This window comes from Agelaius phoeniceus, chromosome 1, assembly GCF_051311805.1.
Source record: "Agelaius phoeniceus isolate bAgePho1 chromosome 1, bAgePho1.hap1, whole genome shotgun sequence".
NCBI classification, from domain to species: domain Eukaryota; kingdom Metazoa; phylum Chordata; class Aves; order Passeriformes; family Icteridae; genus Agelaius; species Agelaius phoeniceus.
Genome location: NC_135265.1, coordinates 62,277,186 through 62,289,960, shown reverse-complemented (window position 1 = coordinate 62,289,960; position 12,775 = coordinate 62,277,186). Strand labels below are relative to the sequence as shown.

Genomic DNA, 12,775 nt, shown 5'->3' with positions numbered 1-12,775 from the left:
CTTAAGTTATGTAGACTCAGTCTTTTAAAGTATGAGGCATTTTTCAGAATACATCAAACATAGGTGAATATAGAGAAAACATCTCTCAAATTTTAAAGAAAGCATTTGTATGCACACTAGAAGCAGGTTCTCAAATATGATTAAAGAGCTGGCCAATACAAGCATGTGTGGCCAGAGCTGAAATACCTGAAACTTTGAGAGGGTAATTGTGATAAACTGTCCATCACACATCCATAGAAAATTGAACAAATTTGGGAAATTTTTCTGAGAGTAGTATTGAATAGTCAGTGAATTCAAATAAATTGTTGTGGTTTCAGATGACTGCAAGAGAAAAGTGCAGAACTGTGGTGCTTTACCAGTTTCTTGTCATGAACATCTCTGTGCTGAAAATACAGAAACACCATTTCCCTGGGTTTTTTCACATTCATTCACTTAGATGGTTGAGGCAGATTCTAGTGTATTTTACTGAAAATTCTACTGAGAAGGTGATATCATGGTTCTTTTTCAACTGTTTAGAAAACTAAAGTGTGTCTTTTTTTATGAGGAGGTAGTTTGATCTCCTTTCCAGACACCCTACAGCTCAGCAAGGAGATAGCTTTGTAGAAACCCATCAAGTAGCAAAGCAGCTGTGATCACACAGAACTCCTCAAAAGATACCTTACTGAAGAGGTACAATGTAGATAAATGGCTTTTGGGACTTGAGCTCTCAGATGACAGTGACCTAAGTGTCTCTAAACTATGGCAGTGTGTGTCTAGCCATACCCTGTGGTCACTAAACTTCTGCTGGTATTTTGTGTGATGTGTAGGGCTCTTCACGCCCTGGCCAGAAGCCAGTATGGCTCAGTGCTTAGACCCATGTGAAGCTCTGTGGTTTTTGCTCACTGACATATGTTTGTTTTGATTTGAGTCCATAAGGTTTGCACGCTTGAGGTTCACTTTGAGGTTTCAAGTTCAGTGAAACATCAAGTTTTGCCTGGCTTTTGGGCTGAAACCTCAAGCCTAACGATAATTCTTTCTACATCTGCAGATTACAGAGACAAAGGTCATTTAAAATTGAACCCCAAAGCCTGATTCTTGCTGAGAACTATTAAATATTCAACTGGACCATTCCTTGCAATTATATGTTTCCATCAAATTAGCAACTCCACATTTTATTGATATATACACAAGTGTGCTAGTGGCATTCTACTCTAATTGAAAACACAGCATTTCTCCAAGTTTCTGTTATTTTTCAGGTCCTGCTTCCTAGGTGGCACTGTTTAGTGCTCCTCAGGGGTGGCAGCTTTTGAGTATAATAAAGAAAAACTTAAATTTATGGTTCGTTCCGTTTTTTCTGCTCGGTCTCTGCAGTGCCTGTGCTATGCTTAATCAAGGTGAAGTTGTCCTTCCTTTGACTTCAGGAAGTAAGAACTAAAGTTGAGATTTTCCCAAAAGGAAAAACTGACTCCTTAAATGTTTCATTTTTCCAAAACCAAAGTTTTGTTTTCAGTGACATTCAATACATAGCACTTGCAGGGATCCATGTTTCATTGGAGTACAAAGCAGAAAATTAGCCATATAAAGAAGTGTTTGGTTTAACAGCATCTAAAAATTACTCCACAAAATTCAGTAGCTTTTAAGCTCTCATGAAGTAAGATTATTTTGGGCTCTCTGGATATTACTCTGATTCTTCATGTTCATCTAGTGTCTACTCAGCTGCTGTATCTTTGCTCTGAAGCGTGTCCCCTGTGGACAGTTACATCAAATCCAGCATAGCTCATGTATCCCTAAGGCAGCACAAAGCTGCACTAATATGGAGCAGGATCTGTGATCAAATGTTTGAGAAGCAATCCTGGGAAAATTTTTATTGATGACTTGTCAAGGCAGCATCCAAAACAATCCCAGTTCTTTCCATGTGTTTCAGCCCAAAAGCTTTCATGTGAACACAAACAGTAATGATCTCAACCCAAAATTCTTACCTGTACCTTCAGCTGTTCTGTTAGGACAACTTCCAAATTCTCCATTCTCCAGAGGGGAGAAAATATGCTCTGGAGCTAAGCTGAGAAAAAGTCACATTAGACAGGTAATTTAGAGTCTGTTTTACTGAATTACTTTGAGAGCTTGCAACATCTAACAGAGTAAAGTACCTATGTTAGAGATTTGAAGAGGGAAGAAAGGTCGTTACCCATGCTGTTAACAAAGCACTTATTGGGGAGTTTATCTGAAGTATAAGAATTAGATTTGCAAGTACTGTGTGCATAAGGCTGTCTTTCACATAAAGCCTTTCTCCTACATTTCTGAGGGAATTATGACTGGTCTTTCTCTTTGCAATTCTGGCCTCTTCCCCTTCCTCTCTCTTCATTGACACCTAACATGACTATGTATCCCTAGATCTTCCTTAAATGTACATACATTGTGTGCTTGCATATGTGGTTTTTCACAAGGTTGTGGATATATATTTATAGATACTCTAGGGCCCGTTTTCCATGTCTGATTGAAAAAATATGTCTTGTTTATTCTGAATAAATCAACATGCTCCATGTTGGTTCAGCCTTGATTCTGACTTCTGAGTGTAGTTTAGGTTTCATATGCAAGGGATTCTTTGGGTTTTCTCCTGTTTCTTATGAGTAACACGTGGTAGAACACTAGAATTGCTATCAGGGTGTTCACTAGCATTTTAGTGCTTTGGTTAATAGTTGAAATGGCAGCATCTGGAGATAAAATGATAATCATGTGATAACAATTTGGATGTGCTACTAATTTGAGCTGAAGTTGGTTAAATTAATATTAAAAGTCCCTTCATTTCTTGGCGCCCTCCCTGTGCTTTCAGTGGCAGATCTAGGAAAATGCATGCAATTCAGCAGTGCAGTGAAGGCTGCCTATATAAGAAATTCAGGATGAACAATTATTTCCTGCACTTATTTTCCCAGGGAGGGAGGTCAGCACTGGAAGAGGTTATGGAATCTCCACCTCTGAGAGTTTTCAGGATGAAGTTCCATCTGATTTGATGTAGTGTTGATAATATCCAGGGATTTCACTAAGTTACGGCCAGATGACCCTTCCAACATATCCCTAAATCAGAACAGATAAATGAGCTACTGGTATCAAGTGGGAAAGATCATGGACTCACAGAGTGATGAACTGCTGCAGCTCTGTCTTAGAAACTAATGAGAACAGACTAGAAGCCATTCAGAGCCATGCTGTTATAATTGTTGTAGGTTAAAAACAATGGGATTGGTCTCCTTTCATCTTGTAATCCAAAGTCCTGAAGATACATATATTGCTGGACTCAGTTCCTGCCTCAGTAATGTTTATATTTTGGACTGAAAAAGTAATCCATAACCTGGATTCACCATATTAGCTGACACAGCATCTGAAAGTACAGTATTATATTGAAAAGCTACAGTGAGAGTTTGGGTATACCTCTATGTTTTCCATCAAAGATTTGCCAGTGCTGAAATTATTAACCCCACAGGTGAAAATACCCTCAGATGACTGTGGTAATCTTGTGGTTTCTGTACATGCAGTCCTGCGCCTCTCCTAAACACTAGCAGCATTGCTGAGGCTGAATGCTACTACTGGATTTTACATGGAATTTAGGCAATTCCTAGGTGCAGCCCATTGCAAAACCTCTTTCTGAGAGGAGCCAATGAGAACAAGCTACAACTGTCTTGTGCAAATTTTTGCAATCTGCTATTGCGTGAACAGTTGGGAAGGTTGAAATCAGCACAAAAGAGCACTTGGGTTTTGCTCCGCTTGCGCTTTCCTGTGTAAGGGTTAAGCATGTCTCTTCTGGGGGAATTCTGTGCTTCATCACCATTATGTAACTTCAGAGATTGAAATGGGATCCTGTGCAAAGCAGCTGTGTGGATTCACGGCAGCTCTTTTCCTATATTTCCCCGACACCGTGTACAGTTTCAGTGCAAAAAGCCAGGGAGCGCAGCGTTGCGAGGTGGTGCCCAGCTTTGCAAACAAAGGGGACGGAAGACTCTGTGCCACCTGCTCTGTCACTTGAACAAATGTTAGGCATAAAACAAGCTACAAATCGCTAACTGTTTGTTGGATGATAACTTTGTGATCAGCAATTCCATCGATCATCAAGGTCAGCTTCTCTGCTTTTGTTTCTCAAGTGAACCAGTCCCTCGGTTCTATGCTCCTATAGGCAAGATGGTAAAGCAGCCAAGGATGTTAACTGCTTGGTGCCCTGACAGTAAACAGCATTGCAGAGCTGCACGCTCTCATTCAGCGGCTGACAGAGGTGTCCAGATGTTTCTGCATTAAACAGGGTGGCACAACACCTCTGCAGGAATTGGCAGGCAAGAATGTTTGCTTCTTGGCTTGGACTGAAAGCTTTTGAGTCGGCAATGTGAGGAAAATGTTGCCACCATCCGCAAACCAGAGAGAGCTCTGTTGTGTCCATACATGACAAAGAGGAAAAAACTCTCCTGCTCATTTTTTCCTGATTATTTTGTGGACAGTGAATTTACTAAAATTACCGGTTAAGGAAACGGTGAATGCCTCTGTGTTTCTTGCTGTAGTCACTCATTGAGTATGGGGCTGAGTGGGAAAAGGAGTAGTCTTGGCAAATGGCTTATTAGTCTCAAATAAATTATTCAGAATGCAGGTTTGGATACAGATTGCAGGGAACGATAATGGAGATGGTTTTCTGAGTCTGTTCATGTTAGGGAGACATGGAGTATGCTTTTCAGGAATTCACTTAAGTGCAATCAGTTTAGAATAATGTAGCCTGGAAGTAATATTGCTGCCATCCAGCTAGTGTCTGTGGAACAGCATTCTCCTGCCTTCTGAAGCACTGGCATTGAAGATGGATAGATATGGAGATATTTCTATTTTGAGCTGCTGCCTTTTTAAATTTTTTAATTTTTTTAAAAGGGAAATTCATTCTCACCACTAGAGAGGGGCATGTTTTGGTTGAGATATTCCCCCCCCCTCTGAGTGAAATACTGGACCACATCAGCATCCGATTTGGGTGCGTCATGTGGTTTCTCATGTGATGCTGGTCTCACTGCGCTTTGGAGAGTGAGCCTTTGTGACTCCGCACTCTTGGACAGTAGCATCCAGCAACATAGGATACTTTGGGGAGGGAAAGGAAAAGAGGCAGCCTCCCAGAAATGCCCGAAAGCCCAGAAAAATAAAGTTACGACAATTTGTTATAGTTATTGTTTCTTCTTAACTGTTTTGGCTTTTATTTTTAATTCTGGGTCTTCCCTTTTCTCTGTTCCTGCAGGCAGAAAGCTGCTCCGTTCGGAAGAAGCAAGGCAGTCTTTCCTCACAGCTACGATGCTGCACCGCTTTCGACAGAACCTGCTTTTCCCTCCATTTACCTGGGCGGCTGCTGCTCTTTCTGCTGCTGCTGGGGCTGCTGCAGTCTTGCTGCCTGCACTTCACCCAGGCTTGTCTGGCTCAAAACTCTCTCGTCTGTACACTGCTAAGGAAGAAGAGCGATGGAGCCGCGGATTTTTTTTATTGGTTCTGGAAGCCAAGGGTTGCAATATGTGATGATTTTGGGGTTTTCTGTGGCGGGGCGAAGGGAGGAGAAAGGAAGGGTGTTAATCTAGGATAGGGTGGGTGAAAGCTTAAAGAAATATTATCTAAAGTAATCCAGTGCTCGACAAGGGCATCAGCAACAAGAATCCAGCCTCTGCTGCTCCAGAGGATTAACATGGGGAAGTCACAGCGCTGCAGTCGGGTTTCACCTCAGTGTTGTGCTGGAGATGGATAAATAAGGTATCGGTTGCATCTGCCTGCTAAGGCAAAGCCAAGGGAGAAGGAGAGAGCGAGCGAATGCAAATGCAAAGGAAGAAGAAACGCTCTGTGCCGTTTGTCTGATTCTGTGGATTCTCACTGCAGAGAGGATGGCTTGATTAACAAAGCAACGTATGGACGGAGGGACTGTAAATTGTAGCTTGAGCATTCCTGGTGCTGTCAGGGAGTGAACTGATGAGTTAGGTGGCTGCCTATCCCCAGGGAAAACAGCAGCCTCGCACTCTGTGTGTATATATATGTGTATGTACGTGCTTTTGTGTGTGTGTGAACATGTATAGAAATGAAAGAAAGACATTTCTGACCAATTTACAGAGGACGTTTGTGAGTTTGCTGGGTCATACTTGATTGCAGCTTGTATTTTCAGCTCTAGCTCTACACCCATTTCCTGACTGAGGTGGCACTTTGTGAAAACAGATGGTAGGCAGTATTCTTTTAAGAAATGTGAAAGCAGATCCTTTCTGCTTAACACCTTGAAGCACTGAGTCTTCTGCACTGTGCTGAGAGAAACTGTGGGGTTTCATTTTCTCCATCTTAAAATCTCTATAAACACAGCTGTATTCAGTATGGTGAAAAATTCTATACTGTAAATAGAAATGTGATCAATCTAATCAAAATAAATGCATCCCAGATGACTTCTAGACCAGCTGGCTACCACAGTCATCAGATGGCTAAATCCTCAACTGAGCATTTGTATTCAGTGTTATACTTGCATCTTTCTATTTTTCCCTTTTTTTTTCTTAGATTTTCAAAATCAGTCTCAAATTGAAAAGGATTCTTCATATATTGAGAAAAGCCAATGCTTTCATTTGGCACTTGATTTCTGTGAAATGCAGCCGGGTGTATTTTTTATTGTGGAATCTGCTTGGGGTGGTTTTAGAGAAGGTAGACTTGTCACAGTACAGGCATATTTCATTTGGTAGGTATTTCATTTGGCTGTATGTGAACAATGCAGAAACAGGGAAAACAAGCACTGCACTCAGCTAGCAGGGCTTGGCATGGATTCTAGCAGCTGCCTATCGAGAAAGACAGGGTTTTTTCCTTTCCTTTTTTCCCTTTAATACAAAGCCATAGACCATAATGTCATACTAAAATGTGTATGAGGGGATTTCCCAATAGTCATGGTGAGCTACCCTGCAAGACGCCTGTCTGGTCCTTCCACTATTTGTTCCCCAGTCTACAAAGGCAGCCCTGTGTGTCGAATTGTATTTAGCCAGCTGTTGGATAGCATTCTTGTGCTGGGGGCTAAGGAGTCTTATTACTTCCAAACTGTAGTTTTCTGTTTGCTTAAAGAAAAACAACTTTGGCAAGACAGCCATCTCTGCAAAGGAGTTTATGCCACTCCTATACCTTTCTGAATCTGTTGTGTGCTTCTAACTCAGGCAGTTTAAAGCAAGCAAGGAGGGAGGAGAAGAGACTCCGAACTTGCAGCTTCAAAGCTGCAGAGACGAGCAAAATGTCAGCAGCTTGTAATTAGGAGCCCACGGTTACGTCAGTGACTGTATCTCTCCAGGAATTGCTATGAGATGTGCACCACAAAGCAAAGGAAGACTCTCATAACCTGGTTAAAAAGCCTGGCTCAAACAAGAAAGAGCAAAATGGATTAATGAACCTGCTGTGTTCCTAAGTCAGATGTGAATGGATTACATGCGCAAGGTTTGCTGAATTCTGCAGCAGTGAAGACTGAATTATGGCATGCATTCACCAAAAGTGCAAATCTTTCAGGAAAAAATGCAGATGAGCAGTCTATCCTTGAAAATTTCTTTCCTAGCTCTATCTTATACAGGCAGCTGCATGACATGGAGGCATGCTCTGAAGGAAGAGACCGGCAAGCTGCACAAAGGTGTTTAAAAGGAAGGGTACAATTAGACACAAAGCAATCCTGCTGAAATTCTGTTCTGGCATTACAGATTTGATACTGAAATACCACCCCAGAGGAGACTGGCTGTGCTCTGGTGTGGTTTATATTAAGGCTTCTCTGGTTAAGAGCGAGGGGGGAGGGACAGGGCTTCCTGCAGCATCTTGCAGCCATGCAGAAGTCCCCAGGGCTCTGGGAAGCGGGAGGGATGGATGTGCTCTTAAAGGCACATGCCCAGATCCTGGCAAGGGCCTTTCTGACCTCTGCAATTATTTTTAGGCCTGTGAAGGCAACTCGGCAGTGCTTAAGCAGTGAGATTGCAGGGGGTGTTTAATCTGCTGCGACTGGCCTTTCTCTGTGTCATGGCTGGCAGAGGTTTATAGGGCTTTTATCAACACCCCTCCACCACATCCAGCATGCATGTCTGTCACTGTTCTCAAAGACCAGTTACTGGAGGTCTGGTGTCGTTCCCTGCTCCCAGCAGAAGTCACTTGCAGTTCAGCTCTGTTGTAGCTGCTCTTTAATTTACCAGGATAGGTAGATTGTATTATTCAAGCAGTGGGGGTGGGTGGTTTTTGGTTTGGTTTTGGTTTGGGTTTTTTTTTTTTTTTGGACTGTGAACACAAATTTGTAGGAGGAGGTGACTCTGTATATTAAACCAATAGCTCTTTGAATTGTGTGTAGTATAATTTAAATATACTTACTTTAATTAATAGAAGGTTACAAAAGCTGGCATTGTCTGGGGCTGTTTAATTTACATCTTAGGTTTAGTCAATGAGCATAACCTGCCCGATTAGAATAGTGTATTCTGCACAGCCAACAGGGTGGAAGGCATTATTTTGTTTGTGTTAGTTCAAACAGCTGGTCATTAATGCAGGCCCCATCTCCAGAGTGAAGTGCTAGTGGACATGAATGGCTGCCTGATTAATGCTGCCCCTCGACGGGTCCTTCATCCAGCAGCGCTGCTCGCAGCAGAATAATGCGGCGGGATTTGATTGCGCTCTAACAGGGTACTGTGTCATTGTGTCACCGAGCCATCGGGGTTATTATGGGCTGGGGCAGACAGACGGGACACTGGGGTTACTAGACCGTGGCATTTTTAGAAATGCAGGGCTGACCTACTTAGAGTTATTCTTGCTGGCTGGCAGCTGCCTGGTGTGGGGCTCCCCCGGATAGGCTGCGGCTGTTGCTAGGGGGAATTAGCATGAATTTTTCCACATACAGACTCAGTGATTGAATGATAAAAGCTGACTGGAATTAAAGAGATTCTGTTCAGTATTATGCAGATTTATCTCCCTCATTTTTTTTTCTCTCTGTCAAATGCATAAAAAGGAGCAGAAAACAGTTTGTTTCCATTTATTTTTGACCTATTTTTTTTTTTTCCAGGGGAGGGCAGAAGTGTTGTGAGGTCATAATTTAATATTTAGGCTGGTGAAATGATATGATAGTGGGCATGCATCTTTAATGTATGGAAGATTAAAATGCTGCCTCTCTGGAAGGGAATGAAATGAATATATTTTGTGTTCTGGTCAGGCTGCCACCTCTTTTTATTTGAAGCCATGTCAGATTCTTTCATCTGGAAAGGGGAAACATATACCAGGTTTTATTACATAACATTACTCTTAGCTATTTTTAGCTATCTGTACTTCAAAAAATTAGTCCTATTTATGCTAGTGGATGAAATTAATCCCCAGGCTATGCCTTATGTATGTGGAGACAGATGCCCAGAGTAGCTGTAGTGTTGTGTGTCATGTTCAGCTGAAAAGGTGTTTACATACTGCAGGCTTATCAGCACTGCATACCTAGCAGAGTGCTGGTGTCTGACATGTAATCAGATCAATTAGAGAACTCTTCTAGATTTCAGAGTATTTTTGAGGCCCTGGTTTGAAGTTGGAATCTCTAGATGGTCTTCTTTTATTTATCTACATCTATCTAAAACAGTGCTACCTTTTCTTAGAACTCTGTGCTCCCTTAGGAAGCAAAGAAAAACAATACTCGGTGAAGAATCCTTTGATGTAATCATGAATATTTCCTTTGTTATTATCACTAATTATAGATCTTTGTTTAAACCGCTATTTCTCTCTGTGTGATCTTTTGCCATGCAAAGAAGTTCCAATTTAGTACTCATAATTTTAAGTTAAATATTCATGGCAATGCATCATGACATCACACTCAAAGAAGTGGGAATTTTCAAAATATGAGACAGTGGGGGGATGGGAGAGAAGGGCTCACATGCCTTTGGAATTGCAAAATAAATAATGGGACTCAGTGCTGAAAAGTAGTGAACTCATTTTTGTCTGAAACAGTTTAATTTCAAATATTTGGATGAATGAGATACCTTTTGGAGGAGAGTGAACAGCTTGCACATCTGAGGTACCCTTTAGAGGAGTGTGAGCAGCCTGCACATCTCTCTGGACAGCTAGCTGCTTCCCTGGATCGAGAACTGTCCTGCCTTGGCCCCTGGAATTTATTGGGAAGATATAAAAAAATGAAACAAGAAATGGAGACATGAATTTGAATGTGTTCTGTGGCTAAGGCAAAGCATTCAGTTCCTACAGATTTGAATTTCCTATGTCTTTTTCCTGGCATTGATTCATTACTGAAACTTGCACCACTTTCTTCTCTGCTCCTTCCTGACAGTCTCATGGAGTGACAGATTTTTGGAGAAGTGAAAGTGAGGAGGGGCACTATTTGATGCCCAGTAATTGTGTTTGCCTTGTCTCTCCTTGGAGGTTAATCCAGAAAGTTGTGGTCCCACTTCCCTCAGCAATATTCTCTTGATCAAAATCTGATGTCCTGCTCCCCTTTCCTGTAGGATGTTGCAGGATGCTAAGCAGCATACAGCCTTTGTCTACAGTTGTCTCTTGAGGTTCTTGCCCTGTTTGGTTATAGCCAGTTGTAGTTTCATCCAATTCACCTGGGATAATATCTGACTTGGGCTTCAGCAAATCAAAATAAGCATGCAATACCGTATTATGCAGTACCCCAATTTCTAGAAAAAAGAATTTGAGCGTTTGGTATATTTGTGCTAAAAAAGAGGGAGTTCAAAGAAAAGCAATGAACAAGATACAGCACATACTCTTGGAAAAGAGTTGTGTCCTTGCTGTTTATCTGTATTTCAACACACTGATTGTTTATAGCAAACATCATATCAGTTTAACAAACCATCAAGTGACATATTAAATATAAAAAATATAGGGCACCAGAAATTGTATTCAATGAAAAGTTGCCCTGCTGAAAGTCTCTTCAATGAGATTTTTTCCAAACAATTGAATGTGTGAATGATGTGATCATAATACTTTAGGTAATTATGAGTAGCAGAAATTTGGAGTTAATGAAACAAACCGAAAATCTGAGCTCTGTGTGTGTGTATAATGCATGAGAAACAGGATGCCAGAGGAGTTTGAAATATATGTCTGTGTTGAAAATATTGTCAATTGTGCACATTCTTTTGAAAAACCCATGTTAATCACTTTCTGATGATCTCCTCTGAAGTTTCTATTCTTGCTACAACTTACACCTCCTACCTTGAAGTTTCTTATGTACTAAAGATTGTGTTGTATTTTTCAACATTCTTGTACTGTGACCTCTCCTGTGAGCTATGAAAGATCTATTATGCTGAGTTTCATGCTCTAGGGTGGCTAAGTGAATGCTGATTTACTGAGAGCATATGCAGGCAATGTTTTTTTTTTGCCATCAAAATATCCAGAATCCTGCCACCACTTGCAGCTGTGAGGTGGCTGTACTGATGGGTCTATTCCTGACATCAAAGTCTTGGCCAGTCATGGATTTGCTGAGCATTTTGTGATTTTATGGCAACTTTCTGTTTTTCTGAAAATGATCAGAGGATACAGGATATAGAGCAAGTCATCTAGATTCCTATGCCACAAGGAGTGAGTTGACTCCCAGCCTTCACCTCCTGCAGGGCCATACAGATCAGTTCTTCTGTAGCAAATGTGTTTCAGTTCCAAATTCAAACCAAAAGTACAAGGAATTGTCTCATATTTCTTAAAAGACTGGCAGTTAGCACATTCCTTTTATAGCAATGCAGTAGGGAATACAAATGTTTAACAAAATAATCCTTACAAGATTTTTTTTCTGTGATCCATTAACATGGGAACAAATTCTGTAACAAATGCTCCTGTAACAGCCAGGAGCAGCATTATTGTGGCTCCCACATTCCTGCTCTTCTTGCATCCATGCATGTGTGTGCCTGTGCACTGAGAATTGCTGCATACATGTAGTGTGTGGGTGTGTATACAAGACACAAGCATAACTTACACAAACACAGCCCTGATGCATATAGCATGCAATCACAGTTGTCTCAGTGTAGCACCAAAGTCTGTGCCTCTAGATATAAGATGCTGTTTTTTCTATGATGAAGAGTGGCTTGAGATGAAATGTAGGCAGTTCTGGTGTGTAGCACCAGCCATTGTGTTAATTCTATCATCCCATTCAACACCAGCAAAGACCAAAAAAAAATCATGTTAATGTGTGATAGGAAGGCAAAAAGGGTAGTGTGGTGAAAAATGGGGTGTACCTAGATAGCTGTGTTTCATAACCACTTGTGTCTTTTGCAAAATGAAATGTATGATGGGCTGTTTAAGACAGAGAGAGATATTTTGAATTATTGCTAATTCTTCCCTCCTGCTCTTAGGCCACACCTACTTCAAAAGTGAATCCAGACTCAGATCTTGACAGAGATCATGACCCTGTTGAAACCAATGGCTGTTTTATTCTGGAATTCGGTTGGGCCAGGCTTTCATCTCTTGTATTTTCCCCTGAACATGTCTTTTTTTCTATACTCTTCCTCCAAAGTGTGGTGTTTCTGTTTCTACTTTTTTTCCCCCTCTGATCCTCTGAACATTCTTTGAAAGGTTACTTTTTTGTTGAGCAATTTACTATAAATTTGCTTTTGAGTAGAAAAAAATGTGGGGAAATATCTCTTCCCTCCTGAGCTAGTAAAGTAGCATTGCAGTGAGTCTCAATAATAATGTTTTTCTGAATACTCCTGTTTTCATCATCAAATGTCTTTAGTTTTTAATGAAAGGGAACAGGCAGTGAACAAAACAAATATGCCAAGGAGAATCTGGTCTCTTAACAGGCTGCAGAAACTTGGGTAATGAGATGGTTGGTGTCTTGACCTACAAAGCT

At 41.1% G+C, this 12,775-nt stretch overlaps 1 long non-coding RNA gene across 1 annotated transcript; it reads left to right on the top strand.

The window, feature by feature from the left end:
- Positions 1–4,671: 4,671 nt before the first annotated feature.
- LOC129125439 (uncharacterized) lies at positions 4,672–9,694 on the top strand. The gene is made up of 2 exons (XR_008534965.2): positions 4,672–5,136; positions 5,228–9,694. It is a non-coding gene; the product is annotated as an uncharacterized LOC129125439 (long non-coding RNA).
- The last annotated feature ends 3,081 nt before the right edge of the window (positions 9,695–12,775 follow it).